We start from the raw sequence: 17073 nt of genomic DNA, 5'->3' as shown, positions 1-17073 counted from the left end.
TGCCAACAGAACAAAAAAGAAATAAAATACTGTCATTTTAGAAAACACAATCAAATACTAAAGTGATTCAGTGTTAACGGCAGGTGGAAAAAATTAATTCACACAATCAGAATATTTAAACGAACAAGCAAATTTTGAGCTTATTTAAGTTTCAGTAATCTGAGCGTCAGCGTCACTGTAATTACTCAATTAAGGTAAATTACAAGTATTTAAAATTTGTATCGTGTTAAGCAGATGTACTTAGTTACTTTCCTCTTTTGCAAATTCATACAAACAAAATATTGCATTTTATTTTTGCCAACTGTCAACACAATTAACATTTTTGCTATTTAACATGTGAGTTAAACAAATGAAAAAAAAAAATCTACTTCTTTTCTGACCGGTGCAAACATCACTTGGAAACAGCACCCAAAAATACTACATGTGAGCACTGTGAATTATTCTAGAGGTACCTGAGTGACCAGCAGAGGGTCCACCACTCCTCAGTCTGCACAATGCCTGCTCCCAGATAGGAGAGCTCATTTCAGAGTGTGTTCTTAAGGGCCATCAAGGTCTTGGAGAAAGACTGCTCCGCTGCAAACGAGGGGAGAAGGACAGAGGAGAAGAAGAGGAGGGGTCAGGAAGAAGCACGCCGAGTGGCTGTAATGGCTTTTCAGGGTAAATTAAGAAGCAGGGAGCTGTTTGGGTCTGCCTCTTTGGAGTGGTGACCCTTATTCACACAGGTCGTCAATGCCTCCGCACCATCGTACGCTCGTCACAATAGTTTCTCCTCCCAATCAGCTTCGCGGCACCATTTATCTGACTGCCACTGCCCATGATTTATTGCCCCAGTCCCTGCCACTGGGGTTGAGTGTCATCGGGCCACTGCCATCCTGCAAAGTCACTACAAGGCCCTTGTTTCTCACCTAGACCCGTTGTTGGGCTCCAGCTGTCTGCAGCAGGGTTACCTGATACAACAAGGTAATTCTGGTCAGACAGAAACATAATGACTTGTCAGGATCCTTCATTGTTTCTTTTTTTCCCCCCAACTGTAACAGACTTATACAGTAACATAGAGGCAGGCGAGTCTCTGAACACAAATACAACACAATCAGGCCCTAATCTGTCCACACAGACAACGTTATGTTTGGTCTTTTTGTACCAAAGAGCCTCACACTCCTTTCCTCCTTTTGCTTTTTTTAGTCTCTCGTGGTAGGTCACAGCCTTCTTTGTTCTTTTTTTTTCACTCAATGCTATTTAATTTTGTGTGTTATATATAACAAATACAAACTTTTGTTTCATTTCAAGTGATTTGTAGTGAGAACTAATCATAATGTGAAATGTAGACATGTACTCTCAAGTGGATCATCTACGCTGCTTTTCTCTGATTTTAAATGAGGTTAGCTTTGGGCCGTAAATTTCTAATCGCTTACACGCCGCCCTGTTCATTTTTGCAGTTCAAACTTTTATTGTGCTTGAACAAATTCTGCTGTGTTGCCTAAAATTGCAGCATGAGAAAATTACAGAGCAGGGGGGGAAAAAAATGAGCGAGGACTTAAGCACGGGTGAAGAAGCATTACGCTGTTGCTAATTACTGCCTCATTAGCAACAGTGCTTAGCCATGTGGACAATAGCAGCAGAACAGCTGATAAAAACACATGCAGAGGCTACAGTTGAAAGAACAGTGCTCTGTTTTATGTCTTTATTGGCTCACTATACATTTTAGCGCGGGGACGTGCAAAGCGCTGGGGATGAAGTTGGTAATTAAAGCGGTAACTATGGTGTGATGACGGATAGTCAGGCTTTCGGTGCACTAGATTCTGCAATAGTTGCGGTGGCAACTATGTTTGCGCAAATACCACGACTGAGCAGCAGCCCTATTACACACTTTCATCCCCACACCTACACCTTGTGCCTCCACCCTTTCCTCCCTCCCAACCCCGAGGCCTCCAGATGTTGCTGTCACCCCTGTTCTGCGGAGGCGCTGCAGTGTGGAACTGCCTGAAGTGATGACAATAAACACCTCCGCCATAACCTGGGCCTCTGCATTTGCATATTTGCCTGGTTTAATTTGAGGGGGAAGTATGCAAATATATGCAAAATGAAATCCATCTCCTAATGACATGAGACGATTAAACAATTTTTATGCTTAAATATTCTGTTTAATGAAATCAAACGGGCCCACGCTCCGCGACAAATTTGCCTAGGCATGGGCAAAATTAGAGGATATCACAAAAAAGGAGAACTGGGAAGAAGTGAGGGGAGGGAGGGGAGTGAGGGGGGAAAGGAAATGCCTGGTTGGTGTGCATGACAGCTTTTTAAGTGTCCCTCACATTAAAAAAAAAAAACAGTAAGCTCCTGAATTCAAATAAGATTTCTATAACAATTATAAAATCTGTCAGTTCCGCCTTTTCATACACCCACTTCCTCAGTTGAAAGAACAGTGTGTGATGAAGTGCAAAATGTACTTCTAAAACATTCTAAAATACTATCTATATCTGAAATGATGTATTTTTTCAACTCGCTCCAAAAAGCTGCACAATGTTCCAGCAGATTTAGTGTCGAACTTGGAAGGAGCACACTCTTTACAAAGCTCATTCTCATTTTTAAGCCTGTTCAGTCCTTAGTTCAGGAGAAGCACTACCTCCGTTAGTCTGCAGTTTAACAAATAGGAAAATAAAATGATTTCCTTGTCCAAGTCAGGGCCTAAAGACACGATCACCCAGGAACAGAATACATAACGAAGGAGACAGCGCTGTGATTAAAGTTGGAAACACAGGGAGCGCAAGAGAGAGTAATATGTGACTGCTTAATTGTGGCTTTGCAGGGAGCTGGTGACTAATGGCCTTTCCGCGGAGCTGTTCAAGCCATGAGCTGCGCATTAATATAAAGGGGGTTATTATTATGTTTTAGCTTCAGACCTGATTAATCACACGGATTTACTTCCAGCTCAACACTTTATACAGAAAGCCATGCTGCTGTTAGGCAGCCATCAAGCTCATGATGTAGGTGCTTACGCCTTCTTTGAAATGCAAATGCTGGACAAGATACACGGTACGTGGTTAAAGCAGGTTAGACTGTCAGATAGAAGCGATTCTCGCAGGTAGCAAACCCAAAGCTATAATCACGACTGTCAAACAGATAATAAAGCTGGCTATAGAGGATTTGACCTCTTGGCTGTATGTACAGTATTCAGCAATCATTATTAAAGAGGCAGGGGCTGAAAATGAATATTGATGGCGATAGCCATGCGCACGATTGCTGGACCGGATGACAACGCAGCGTGAATGTGGTGTTGGTTGGCTCTGCTAGCTTCCACGCCGCCTAAGAGTAGCGAAGGCCTCAGTTGGACCCCAAGGCTGGGAGGGATTTATTCAGCCTGATGCTTTGTTGCCCCCTAATCCTTTTGGCTTATATATTATCCCTGCCTTCCCTCCGACAGCAGGCTAATAGAGGAAAGGAGCTGGAGCTCTCCTCGTGGCACACTCCTCTCTCCAAATAGATAGAAGAGTTGATGTGTGTGTGTGTGTGTGTGTAAACTCTTGATTACTGCGAGTACAGATGTTAAAGGAGACACAAACTGAGAGTCAGAAACACACAGACACACGTACACATACGCCCGTACACACAGTTAACTGAAGTGGTGGTTGTGGGGTGGGGTGGGTCGGGTGGAGAAAAGCTCAACTTGTTGTAGCACACTGATCGATTTCAGGCCACTTCAACAAGATCCTCTGCGCTTATAACTCACAGTTCCAGATGATGCACTGCTGGGAGTGGGACAAGGGTTGGGTTAGGGTGGTTAGCAGCTCCTCTGGTTGCACGATGCCCTGCCAACAGTTATGACAATCCGATGATGTCAGACGTAGAGGGAGATGGCAGACTTGAGAACAGAGTCTGTCTCTGTGTGGGTTCATGTGTGCATAAGCCCGTGCATGTGTGCCAGGTGCGCAGTCAAGAGTAGGGATACCGGTATAGACCTCACACATGCAACGTAAAGTATTTCAGGCGGGGTGGAAGGGGAAGCGAGAATAGGTGGGGAATCGGATTATTAACCCTTAACACGGAGCTTGATGTGGTTTCCTGAAATTATGGCACGGGGGGATTTATGTGATCCCCATAATCCTGTAGGCCTTGATGCTCAAATCCATTGTCATGCTTCACTTTTTATAAGGGGAAATTTCCATGACTTCAGCTCCCCACTTAGATTGCACTGCACATAACCACAATCACACACACATAGCCGCTGCCCATTCAGCATTGCTGCCTCAATACCCTAGCGTCGCATTTCACAGGACATGTTTTCGATGATACACTCCTCCTTTTATTCATCGCTTACATCCTTATATGACTGGGCTGATTACGTGTAATTCCTAGTTCACTAAATAGAATAGCGAGTCAGTGAAAAGAAACATGAAGCCCCCGGTAATGAGGCTTTTGTTCCTTTTCATTAGAAACAAGTAAGCAGAGAGATAATTGTGACGTCTGTGTCCGCAAATCGTGCCCATTTTAATCAGCTGACATCAGAGAAGTTGACTTTGAAGTGACCTCGAGGAGCAGCAGGTGACTTGTTTGTGTAAAAATTGAAGCAAATGAATAAAATGAAATAAATAAAAAGTGAACTCGAAACCAAAAGTGACAAAAGGGTGAGCGAGTGAGGAATATTTCCCCACTTGCTTCAGATATTTCAGCACTTAACGGTTTCTCATCACATTTGCATGAACATATGCGTTCTGTCTTTGAAATGAATTTCTGCAAATGTGTCAGGAAGTTAATTAGCTCTGTGTTTTTGTATGTCGTTGAGTGTGCACGTGCATTTGTAATTGCATGTGTATGTGCGTCAGAGTCTTCCCTCTTTTTTTTTTTTGCATGTTTCACCCCCCACCAGTGAGAGACGACAAAGTCACAATCATATTTGTCACAGCTGGTGGTAAATGTGTCTTGCTAAGTCATTCTTATTGTTTTCGTTTCTTCTAGATGAAGACTTAAAGCATCATTCCGCTCCTCGCCCTCTGCTCTCCTTTTTCCTTTAGCGCATTTAAGCTACAAAACTTTCTCAATCCCCTTTCAAACCTCTTTCTTTCAAACCCTCTTTCCCGTCCACGCTCTCTCTCCCTTCTTTTGCGCTATGGTCATTTAATCCATCTAACCAGCTGGAAAGATAAATATTCCTTAGTGGAGTGTGAGGCCCCTGCCTCTCCACTCACGCAGACCGGAGATGAGGAGAAATTCTGCCTCTCTGCTGAGCTCAGATGCCTTAATAAAGTCTTCCACTCAACCAGACGCTGACATGAAGATGACTGCAAAGATCCTAACACTTCATATGGGCTTTCTCCTCTTATTCTGAAAGAGTTCAATCTTTTCATTCAGTTGACTCAATTTATGCAATAGCTATCACGCGTGAAGTCACATAAGGCATTTTTTTAAGAATAAAAGCAAAGTTGGCTCCGATTTTTTTTTTTTAAAAAAAGGTTATTGCCTTCTGTGATGAAATCAGGTCTAAAATCACCTCACTATCCTACATTTCTTCATAATCTTCTGTGAAAAGCCTGTAGGGATAAGACTTGTATATTTTCATACATTATATGCTATTATATAGTCTAGCACCACCATCACGCCTATAGCATGTACATTTTCCAGGCTGCGTTTGGCTGATTATCCCTGAAGGAGGAATGTGGATGGGTTCCTGAGGCTGACTCATGGTTTCTGTTTGGAGAGGTCCAATTCAGTGCCGGCTGGCCCGACTGGAACCTCTGTTTACACAGCCTCTCGGGCCAGACTGGGAGGCCCTATTTTCACACCCAGGTGCTTTCCAAAGAAAACCTCCTGCAGAGGCCCCTTGTCTAAGGTACAGCACACTGAGAACCATACATACTGCCTTGAGTTCCTGCTGTCGTGCTGCACGCTTATTATAATAATACAGAATGTCACATAAGACATAATGGAAAAAGCACTGCATGGTATTTGTACTCAGCCTAAAAGTAATATTTTTACCCCTCACATGGATAGCGAGGATATGATAGCAAATACATATTCTCTGCATCTTATCTTGGCATTACTCACTGCGGGGGAATTTGGTTGCTCTGTGTGTGTTATTTGGTTGAGGGAGTTTGAAAAATTGGTATTCTAAAGGCTGATAACTCTTCAGACGGCTTCACTGCTGGAATGAGTCAGCATGGCCTTCTTTGTCTGTTTAGGAGTGTTAGACCTTAGCCTTCGGATATTCAGAGAGATGTTCTGCACAGGGTTTACCTGGGGAGTGAGGCCATGGATATGCAGAGGCAAGAGGCTTGCACCAAGTGGTCACAGAACAGGGACGGGAAAGCAGTATGTCACATTTTACGCAACAACAGCAGCATCAAAAACAACGAAACAAAACCGTTTCAAATCATTTATGCTTAAAAGAAAATCCGTTCGCTCGGATAAAGGCAGGTGCACACTTAGAGTTACACACATATGAGCCAGTTGTGGCTGAAAATGCCACACCGAAGCTCCTTTTCAGAGTAAAAAAGGCCATGCATATATGTATATCACAATTACATTCCATATATCTTCCAAAATCCCATTTTCATCAGCGGTAATTCTGCTGCACAGGAGTAATGGATATATTATGCAGTTATGACAGGCCTAGCTCCCTCCCTATCCCCTCCCCATCAACAAGAATACCCCCCCTACCCCTTTACCCTTCACTCAGACTGCTGAACAATCAAAGCAAACAGCAAAAACATGCAAAATGAGGGATTTTCACTTTGAGTCTGTGAAATGACTGGGACAAAGACGTGATGGGAGGCGGGTAAAAGAAGCAGCCACCTCTCTAAGAAGAGACAGTCGAACTCAGCGTGGAGTTCTCAGACTGAGAAGAAAGAACGAGCATTGTTCTTCTATTCTTTTATTTTATTTTTTAGTTGTTTTTTTCCCCCCAAAATAACACAGAGTGTCTGTCTGTGAGGTTACATGACCTGTTATGAGACACTGATCATATTCCCATAAACCTTGATTTAAGGAATGATGGCCCTTGGTGAGTGCACAGGGAGGAATGAATAAATGTGCACGTAAATGACTAGGCCAGTGATTGAGTGAAGAAATTATTGAGCTGGTAAATGAACAAATGTTTGAGTGAGTGAGCGAGCGAGTGAATGGCTGGGACATTGAGTATGTGTCTGACTGAGTAACCGAACTGGTCTGAAAGCCACACACACTAGAGGCAATCCAAACAAACAGCTCTAAGTGCTGCAGTGTTCGCTGAGGGACCTGGGAAAAGCCCCATCAGCCCAGTGAATGAGAGCATTCTGCCCCCTTGCAGCCTGTTATTAAAATCAATTAATGACGGGGAGGGAGGCCCCTGTAAAAGCTGACTTGTTGGGCTCTAGGGGTCTTTTGTGACACGTTGCCTTTCTGGATCACTTGTGCCATATGGAACCTCCCCTCTTGTGGCACATAACTCACTTTTATGAGAGCCTCATTGGCTAATGATGGAATAGTGCATGAACACTGAGCATAGGGAGTGTTCCTGTACCCATAACTGTCACTCCCTCTGCTGCCGTTGTCTTTGTCACTCTGATCTTTGCTGAGACGCTGCCCAGAGTTTTTTTCTTGCTTACAGTGGGCTTTTAGGATGACTATGCATGAGCATAATAAGTCCACGTTGAATACAGTCACGGCACAAAGTGGAGATCACCTTTTCACCTAATTGTATTTTTGTAGAAACCAGCTACATGCATAGTATTCCTTCTCCTCCCTCATTTCCACCTCATTCACTTTGCCTTATGTCAAGCCTCAGCTTTCTGAACTGAAATCAGGACTCTAAAACATGAAACCACGCATAAACATGTTTATTCTATTTCATTTTTTATTATTACTACTTCTCATTCCCGATACTGTAGTAATTACTTGTTGTCAGCAGATTAGACCTGCTACCCTTGCATCTCAGGAGAGCTGACTGAGTGTCAGTTAAGCAACAACAACAGCTGGCTAACATCAAGCTAACATTATGCCAGCTCATTTTAAGCTCAAGTGTCCTAAAAATCACATGTTCCCTCTGGTAAACAGTTTGATTATAATCTCACATCAAATGACAGTATAGTTGCCATGTCCACTTCAAAGATGTTTCACTAATGCCGATTAATAGCAGCTAACATCAGCTAACACCACCAAAACAGCAGCTCTTACCAACAGAAAAGTTCAGAATATCCTCAACAACTCATCTCAGAATCACTGTCAGCAGAAGCGACACATCTGACACATCAACTCGTATCGTAGTTCATTCCAGAGTAAATACATGTGGACACCCGACACATTGACAGCTGAGGTAAACGGCACAGTAACAGCCTACTTATGATTTGTCCTACAGTGGGCACCATAACTTGATATGGGAGGGGTCAGAAAACAAAATGTAGTTGTGGACTGAGGCACTGTGATTAAATACTACACCTGAAACCTCAGGAAGAGTCCAGTACAGCCCTATTCTGGATGCGCAAATGGCAGTACTCGTAAAAGGAGCCTTTAGGTCCAGTAAACAACTGAATTTAGCTAGCTTACCTGATGCTAGCCTAGGTTGACGACTGAAGTCAAAGATGTTCCATTTAAGTTCATACTCCGCTTTTCCACTGCAATTTGATGAATTTCTCATACACACATTTGGAGAGAATTACTTTTTTTCTCAGTTCTTATCATTTTTCATTTGGCTTAAACCTCCCTGGAGAGGTGCCAAAAATTCCTCCGTGCAAGAAAACCTTGACTACTTGCTGACTTCAAAGAGAACGTCGCTAGCAGGAGAAAAGTGGTTGTTTTACAGCGTTTTTACCGTTTGTCTTGACAGACAGACTGAAAGACAATATTGTGACTTAGTATGACAACACAAAGTGGCTCACAGAGGATGTTGCTGTGTAGTACCACAGCTTAAAAATCAGATGCATCTCATACCTGCCTGTCTTTACTGTTTTCTACACATAGCAAATGTATTGGCACTGAAGTGCGCCATAGAAACACACTGATACATGCAAACTAACTCAGAGACAAATAGTTTCTGAATCTTGGTCCAGCTTCAGGGAAGACAGGCCCAATTGAAGAGGAGATTGACCGTTATAGTGAGGCATGGCGGCTCTGCTGGGGGATGGAGGCGGTCCATTTACCAGGACTGAAAGAGCTCTGCGCTCATTTTTAGCAGTGTCCCACAGGGTGAAGGAAAAGAAGACAGACTCGGCTGGATCTCTTTCCTCCTGTCTGAGGGAAATTGCTCTGTTTTGCTGTCTTGTTTGAAGCGCTGGGTGTGTTTTACAGTTTTACTCTGCAATCAAAGGTGCCCCCCACCCCCCACCACCAACACCACCACCTGGTGGTCTCAGCATAGCGCTCAGCTTAGTGTTGACAGCCTCACCTTGGTCACACACGAGCCTCAAACATGCGCACTCGGCAATTTCACAGAGATCACTAACAAGGGGATGCCTTCTCCTTAGACATGAATTTAGCTGACCCATCAATTACATTCCCCCTGGAAGAACATAACATGATGATAATTATGATAATGACATGACATTGTGATAATGACATGATAAGGAAGTGTAAGATGAATCTGCCCACTGTGCAGTAGGCGCTTATCATCTTGGCAGAGGAGCAACGAGACCTGACAAGAGCTGCTTTTAGTGTGTGTGTGTAAAGAAGGGCTTCGGTATGCGTCAGGTGTATGCAGTGCTCATAAAAAGTCACGTTTGGACAACATGTAGCTGGCAAGTTTAATCGCTTTATCATGCCATTGTGCTTCTTTTATGTAAGTCAGTCAGTTTCAGTTTATGTATTTTTATGACCAAATGGTTTGTCTGTCTTTTTCTTCTTTTGGCTCCTCCTTTTAGGGGTCGCCATAGCTGACCACTTGGGTCCATCTCCCCCTATGCTTTGCATCCTCCTGTCACACCAACCCTCTGCATGTCTGTCCTTCATGAATCTTGTGATCTTCCCCTTGTCCACCTGCCTGGCAGCTCCATTTTCAACATCTTTTGTTCTGTATATCCACTAACCCTCCTCTGCACATGTCCAAACTATCTCAACTTTGTCATCTTTGTCTCTGAACTACTCGATCCGAGCTGTCCCTGCAAAGCTATTTTCGGCTGCTCCCTTGTCACAGTGGGTAGATGTTCAATTTGGCAAACTTTTCACCATAAAGTTTAGGGTTCAATTTACAATTCTGTTGGTCGCTTTCAGTGCTCTTCACGGTCAGACCATGCTCGCTTGCTTACAGTATATTAGTGAACTACTTCATCCATATGTCCAACAGTCTCTGAGGTCAGCTGATCAGTGCTTGCTAGCTTCACCTAGGTCTCCATTAAAGGTCTGATGTTGTAGCTCAAATTTGCTTCCGCTGGGTTTAAGATCTGTGGACACTGTTGATACTTTAAGAAGAAGCTTAAGACCTACCACCATCTCCAAATCGTACACCTTCACTAACATTTCACTCTCGGTTCTGTCCTTCTGTCAAAAACCACCCCTGACCCTCGTTTCCACCCTCTCCACCCTGCAAGCACTCTCAATTCACCTCTCTTGTCTCTTCTCTGTTGCTTTGGATGGTTGACCCCAGGTATTTAAACTCATCTATCTTCACTATCTCTACTCCTTGCAGTTCACTGTTACACATCTCTCTCTCTCATTCACACACATGTATTCTGTCTTGCTTCTGCTGACTTTCCTATTTTCTCCAATACATACCTCCACCTCTCCTGGCTCTCCCCCACCTGCTCTCTCAACTCTGCACAGATCACAATGCCATCTGCAAAAATCAGAGTCCACGAAGACTCCTGCCAGACCTCATTAGTCAACCTCTCCATCACCGCTGCAAACAAGAAGGGGCTCAGAGCCGATCATTCATCCCATCCTCACCTCCAAACCATCAGCTACTCCTACGGCACGCCTCACCACTGTCTCGCTGTCTTCATACATGTCCTGCACCAGCCTCACATACTTCTCCGTCACTCCTGACAGTGCCACACTTCTGCCTTTCTCTAGATTTGTTTAATCTATATGCGAGTTGGGTTTTTTTAACGTTCAGCGACTTTTTGCCCTCTTCCACTCGTATCCTACATGCAACATCTTTTTACTTTACTGCAGCTATAATTTATCAGAGATGGTTGAATGCTGTTATTATCTGTAAAAGCCCAGCTAGAATTTGGAATTTCTTCACTTTTGTCCATTGTTTACATATTCCCTCCGCCCTCGCCTCTCTTTTGACGCCCCTATTTGAATCTCAACCAGTGTTAGGAGGCCCGAGTGTGTAAGGTCAGTTTATGAACTGGTAGTCATGTATCCAAGCTGTAACAGCAGCCAACAGCTCTATCCTTCTTCTCGAACAGAGTGCTTCTCTAATCATGCCAAGATGATCAATATGAGCACAACTTGAAGATTAAGTCTGGGTTTGATCATCCTTTTGGTGAACCCTTTTGCCACTCTTGTAACGTTTGTGTCTGTCTCTTGGGATTTAGTGTATAAGGTAAAGAGGACTACATCTAAGTGCTTATTCTGCTCCTCAAGTTTGGAAGTAAGGGATTGCTGAGTGTGCTGCACGTCCTCGTCTCGAGAGCGGTATGCACAGCCCGCTCATATTGATGGATGTTGTCCAATTGTAAAGAGAACAGGAATCATTCTGCGGGGAGTGCAGGGAGCCTGAAAAGAATCTGAAAACCTTTTAGTGGAACAAATGAACTTAAAAAGTGCAGTGGATTTAGAGCAACCCAGCGGTTTTATACTGTATATATCAGATTTTTTCTTTGTGTGTTCGTGTGCGTGTGTGTCGGGGGGGCGGGTGGGTGTTCAGGCTTATTATAGTAAGAAAAAAGTAAATATTTGACACCAGGAATTCCTGAAAGAGCTAAACATTAATTTAAAGACGCTGATCAAACCAAAGACGGGCATTTTGTCTTTCTCCCTTTGAGTCATAGTCGATGTCGCTCGAAAATGCTGCCGAATACTTCATCATCCATATGCTAAATACACCATTTTTCATTTCTTGTTAATTCCCTTTCCAATACCTCCCTCTATTCCCTCCACCACTCCTAATCTGGCTATAAAGGTCAGTTTAGCATAATGACATCACAGAAACGAGCATGGGCAAACCCAGATTACTAAATCTGAGTCTAATGTGGCTTTTCAGATGAAACAGCATTAAATGACATTAACGCTACTGCATTCACTGGCAGCTTTAATGGAGATTGCTCAGGACCGGCCCTTCTTTACCCTCTTTGTATTTTTAATGAGGTGACAGAGAGAGGCAAGATTGGAATAGGATGGTCTTACAACATGCTGAGCCGGGATCAGATACAGTCCATCTATTTGTGTAATATTCCATCAGCTCTCTTACAGGGCCAGGGTTAACCTCTTCAGTGTGACTGACATTTTTAGAGCACAGGCAGCACCACTGGCAGAACTCAAAGGGACTTTTAGAAAAATATTACAGCCATCATTGCCACGATGAGATCACTTTTTTAAAGCGAGTTCAGGCACAGATTAGCATTTACTGTAGGCTTTGGAGATGAACAAACTGCTATGTGATTATCACTGTGGTTTTGTAAGTCTGTGAATTAGCAGGCCATTTGCTCAAAATCGTTACTAATTCAACATCTGTCTGGGTATTTATACCCCGAAGCACATGTTGCCGCTTGTACCTCGAAGACAAAGTGGAAAACAAGTAGAATTCTAAGAACATATTTATTATTCTCCCACTGCTGCAATTTTCAATAAAAAAAAATAATAAAAAAAAAAGCTCGAAGAATGAGAAATGTGTGGAATAACAAAAAAGATGAAGAGCCTTAAACACGAGAAGACGACTGGCTCTGGCGAACGGTCTTTAACATTCATCTGTTTCTCTGCTGCTTCCAAAGAAAGATGTTTTTCTGCTTCATCTCTGCGGCAACAGCAACTTTCCCGGCACAGAAAAAAAACAAAAAAAACAAGAACACTGGAGGGAATGTTCCCTGGAAAAGAAGAAGAATGGTGGCACAGGGGTCATGAATTATACAAAGGTTGTTAGAGGCTTTGCTACACTTAACATCATTAAGAACTGTATTAATTATATCTGTAGCCCTTTCTCCATTATGGTGCAAAGCAACCCTTTCACAACTGATTCATGGCATGCTGGTTAGGAAAAATACATCAATCTACATCATCTAGAACAGCATGAACATGGGACACACACACACACACACCCACAAACAGCCTCAAACACATTACTGGCAAAAGTGCAATCCAAACTCATAACTAACAACTTCCACAAATAAACACCTAATATTCAACAGTCTCAAATTATAGTGACTCTTGTGGAATTTATCAATAAATCATAGACTGTGTCTATCCTGGCCTCCCATGAATGTAACTTGTATGGTAAACAAACATATTTGCCAATACAGTATAATATACACCCACTGGCCAATGCCCAGTTTGTACTAAGAGGACCAAAGTGTGCCAAGACAATATGTTCCATACCATGTCACATCAGCCTGAGCTGTTGATACAATCCAGGGTGGATCCATGTTTTCATGTTACTTACACCTAATTCTGATCCTGACTGTTGCAGCAGAAACCAAGACTCATCAGCTCAGGCAGTGTTTTCTTAATCTTCTGTTGTTCAACTCTGGGTGAAATAGTGAGTTTCCTATTCTTAGTTGAACGCACTGGGAACTGGTGTTGTCTTCTTGTGCTGTGGCCCATCTGCTTCAGAAACGCTCATGTGCATACTGTTGTTGTAATGAGAGGTTATCTGAGTTACTGTTGTGTTCCTATCAGCTGGAAGAAGTCTGCCCATTCGTCTCTCAGCTTTGACATCAACAAGGTATTTTTACTCAGACAATTGCAGCTCACTGGATACTTTCTCTCTGTTTTTTGGACCATTCCCTGTAAACCCTAAAGATGGTTGTGCTAGAAAATCCCAGTAGATCAGCAGTTTCTGAAATACTCAGACCAGCCCATCTGGCACTAACAACCATGCCACGTTCAAAGTCAGTTAAATCACCTTTATTCCCAATTCCAATGTTCAATTTGAACTTCAGTAAGTAGTCTTGACCATTTCTACTTCCCTAAATGCACTGTGATTGGCTGATTAGATATAATTAGGTCTACCTAACAAAACGGCTGTTGACTGTAAATGAATCGCAGACAGACAAAAATATACTATATGTGATTGTTGCATTTGTTTTACAACTGTTCGCAAACTGTTCGTGAAAATGAGTGATTACTAAAGCATGAGTTCAAAAGAGACACATGCACCCGAGTATTTCATTTCAGAAAGATTACAAAGTTTGCTTAAGTTTGGATGTTCTTCATGAAAGCAACAAAGCTTCTCTATTTTGGAGATAAACAGCATTCCTGAAAACACATGGAGCTGATCAGGGATACAACCAGATAATTGTAATATCAGCACATGGTGAGAGCACATGCCATATCAACACAATGTTACAACCCTGGTTTTTTCTATCTTTACTAGATGTCAGTTAGCCATCAAATAAAAAACAGGTTTAATGTTTAAAATTAGGAATAAAAGATTCATCTTTCCACAACTATAGTTCAGGTTGAGGTCCTTTTAAAAATTCAGCTATTTAAATGGAAAAAAAGCGTCATAAACAATCAAAAGCACTTATAATAAACTATTATACTACACAAGCCTCTTCTGTTATTTTCATAATCTAAACAGTCAAACCTCTTTTGATGCACAGCGAATTGGAAAAAGAGAGAAAATTTTGACCACTGAGAATTTTCTGTGACCATAGCTCTTAGGGACCTGACCAGCAGCGGTCAATGTGGTCTTTAATTGTGGTGGACAAAGGATGCAGTCATGAACAGTGTGCGCCCAGTCTTTATTTAGTCCCAGAGACAAGCATTAGCAAGTAAGCCTTCAGCTGAAATGGTCCATTTATGTAAATGAGTCATACGATACGTGCAAAGGAGTGCAAGACTGCAATGTTAGGAAGAACACTTCAGTGAAGAACTTCCAGTTCTTCTTTTTTGTAAATCCTCCTCTTTTTTTAAACCAAGGCTCAGTCACACAACCTGCCAGGGAGGGCCAGATATCATTAAAAAAACAACCAAAAAAACCCCCATTTACTTAAGGGAAACAAGCTGTCATGTGGGTGGTACTCACTTATTTAAAGTGATAAATTAGGTCCATAATTTTTCAGAATTAATGCTTTTCTGGTTTTGTCAACAGCTTTAGTGGCAAACGCTCACTGCTTTGGTTTTTAACTCTGCTTTTGTTTTTACTCTGAAATCATGCTGCAATGCTTTGATGGGATTTTTGTGTCTGTCTATCTATTTTGTATATATCTATTTATCTATCTTTCTGTCTATAGTATAAACGTAAATTTGTATGAAATCTGATAAACAGCAATGCTTCAAGTTCAATAAATGCCACAATGGAAATGTCCACAGGACATGGTTGCCATAGTGACTTTTCAAAAAGCTGAGAATCCATCAGAGGAGTTGCTAAACATGCAAATCACATGATTCTGATATTATTACATCTGCTGCAGGATGATTTAATTGTGTTTTCCCAGTTTAGCAAATTGGTGTTTAAAAAAGGTGTATTTCTTGTCTGTTTGTATTGTATCTAATTTTTTTTTGATTGCTTGGGGGGTTTTTTGTAGGTGGTTGAGGTCTCAGGGCATCTTATACAGCTTATACTGCTTTCACATTTTATCTTTCGGAGTCATCTTTAAATTTATGTAATAATTGTTTTCCTGAACCCATAATATCTCACTTTCATTAGTATTCAGATCCTATGTTTTTTTACCCTTACTGCTATGCCCTGGTGTAGTTTTATCAGTAGCACTGGAGATGCTTTTTGTGGAAACCAGGGACTGAGCATCACCACAATAATATCACCTTTACATTCAAACACAGTAGCATCGTTCCCAGCATAATGCTGTAGGGATTCTTTTCCTGTGACAGGGACTACCAAAAAATATAGAGGGGGGCTTCAGTGAAAACCTTTTCAAACATGCCCCGGGTGTCAGGCTGTGGCAAAGGTTTCTGTTTCAGTGTGCTGCCAAGAAAACACAGGAGTGGCTTCAGGAAAGCTCTGTGAAGGTCCTGGAGTGGCCCAGCAAGAATGTGGATCCTACTCAATAGAGGCATCTCTGTGGAGACCTACAATAAAGATTGCTGTGCACTGACACTCCCAGTTCAGCCCGGGTGAGTTCGAAGAGTCTACTGATGGAATCACAAAAGGATTTTTTTTTTGGGGGGGGGGAAGACTTGAGGCTGGAATTTCTGTCTAAGGTGATTCAACAATGTACAAAGTGAAGAATACCAACTTTGAAATAGGGTCGTTCAGTCTTTTATTTTTAATAAATTTACAAAACACTCAACAAACACATTTTTGTTAAGTCACTGTGTGCAGAGTGATGAACAGAAATAAAAAGGTTTGTTGAAAGCGTCTGATGAATTTACGAATGCGCTGTTTGCATTATGTAAATGCCTGCAAGTCACTCTGCAGGCAGTATAATCTAAATGAAAGAGAATAAGGCTCGGTCAAATTGATATGGGACAAAGCTGGCATTGATATGAAATATTTGTTTTGTACATGTTTACAAGTTTAAATCCTGCTTAAAGTTACCCCCTTTAAATATTTATCAGTCAAGTCTTAGTTTACAATTATGGCAAAATGAGCAAAATGAAATCACAGTTAAAGCCCAGGATAAAGAAGATTTACTCAGGTAATTTAGGGACTTAGATTAAGATAGGACTGAATCAGATGTTTATTTCCAGATACTCAAGAGTAAAATTAATCTAAACGTGTGCCTAAATTATCAACCTAAAGCACTAATTGGTCTTTGTTGTTCAATCTTGATTTGCTGTTTGTATTTACACTATGGCATAAGGATTTCTTATCTTGCTGAAGCCACTGAGGCATCAACAGGACCGCACTACAGCTGTAAAGCTAATTAATGTGATTTATGCTTGTTTGGTTGCTTGCTAGCTTGCACATTTTTGAGGGGAGCAACATCATCTGCAAGTCATTGTCTTTGGTAAATAAGAAAAAATTGGCTTTTCAGTAAGCCTAACACTGGGTTACTCCTTTGCCTGGTGGTCTGGAAGCACGCAAAGCTTTTTTTTTAAAACGCA

General features: G+C 42.0%; 1 long non-coding RNA gene across 1 annotated transcript in view; it reads right to left on the bottom strand.

Annotated features, from left to right (window-relative positions):
• Positions 1–452: 452 nt before the first annotated feature.
• LOC120442952 overlaps positions 453–17073 on the bottom strand; it is a 74054-nt gene continuing 57433 nt past the window's right edge. Inside the window, exon 4 of the long non-coding RNA XR_005615004.1 lies at positions 453–573. This is a non-coding gene — a long non-coding RNA (uncharacterized LOC120442952). The remainder of the gene's footprint in view (positions 574–17073) is intronic.

This window comes from Oreochromis aureus, linkage group 12, assembly GCF_013358895.1.
Source record: "Oreochromis aureus strain Israel breed Guangdong linkage group 12, ZZ_aureus, whole genome shotgun sequence".
Classification (NCBI taxonomy): domain Eukaryota; kingdom Metazoa; phylum Chordata; class Actinopteri; order Cichliformes; family Cichlidae; genus Oreochromis; species Oreochromis aureus.
Note: the sequence above shows the minus strand (reverse complement) of the source record. Positions and strands in the feature narration are given on the sequence as shown.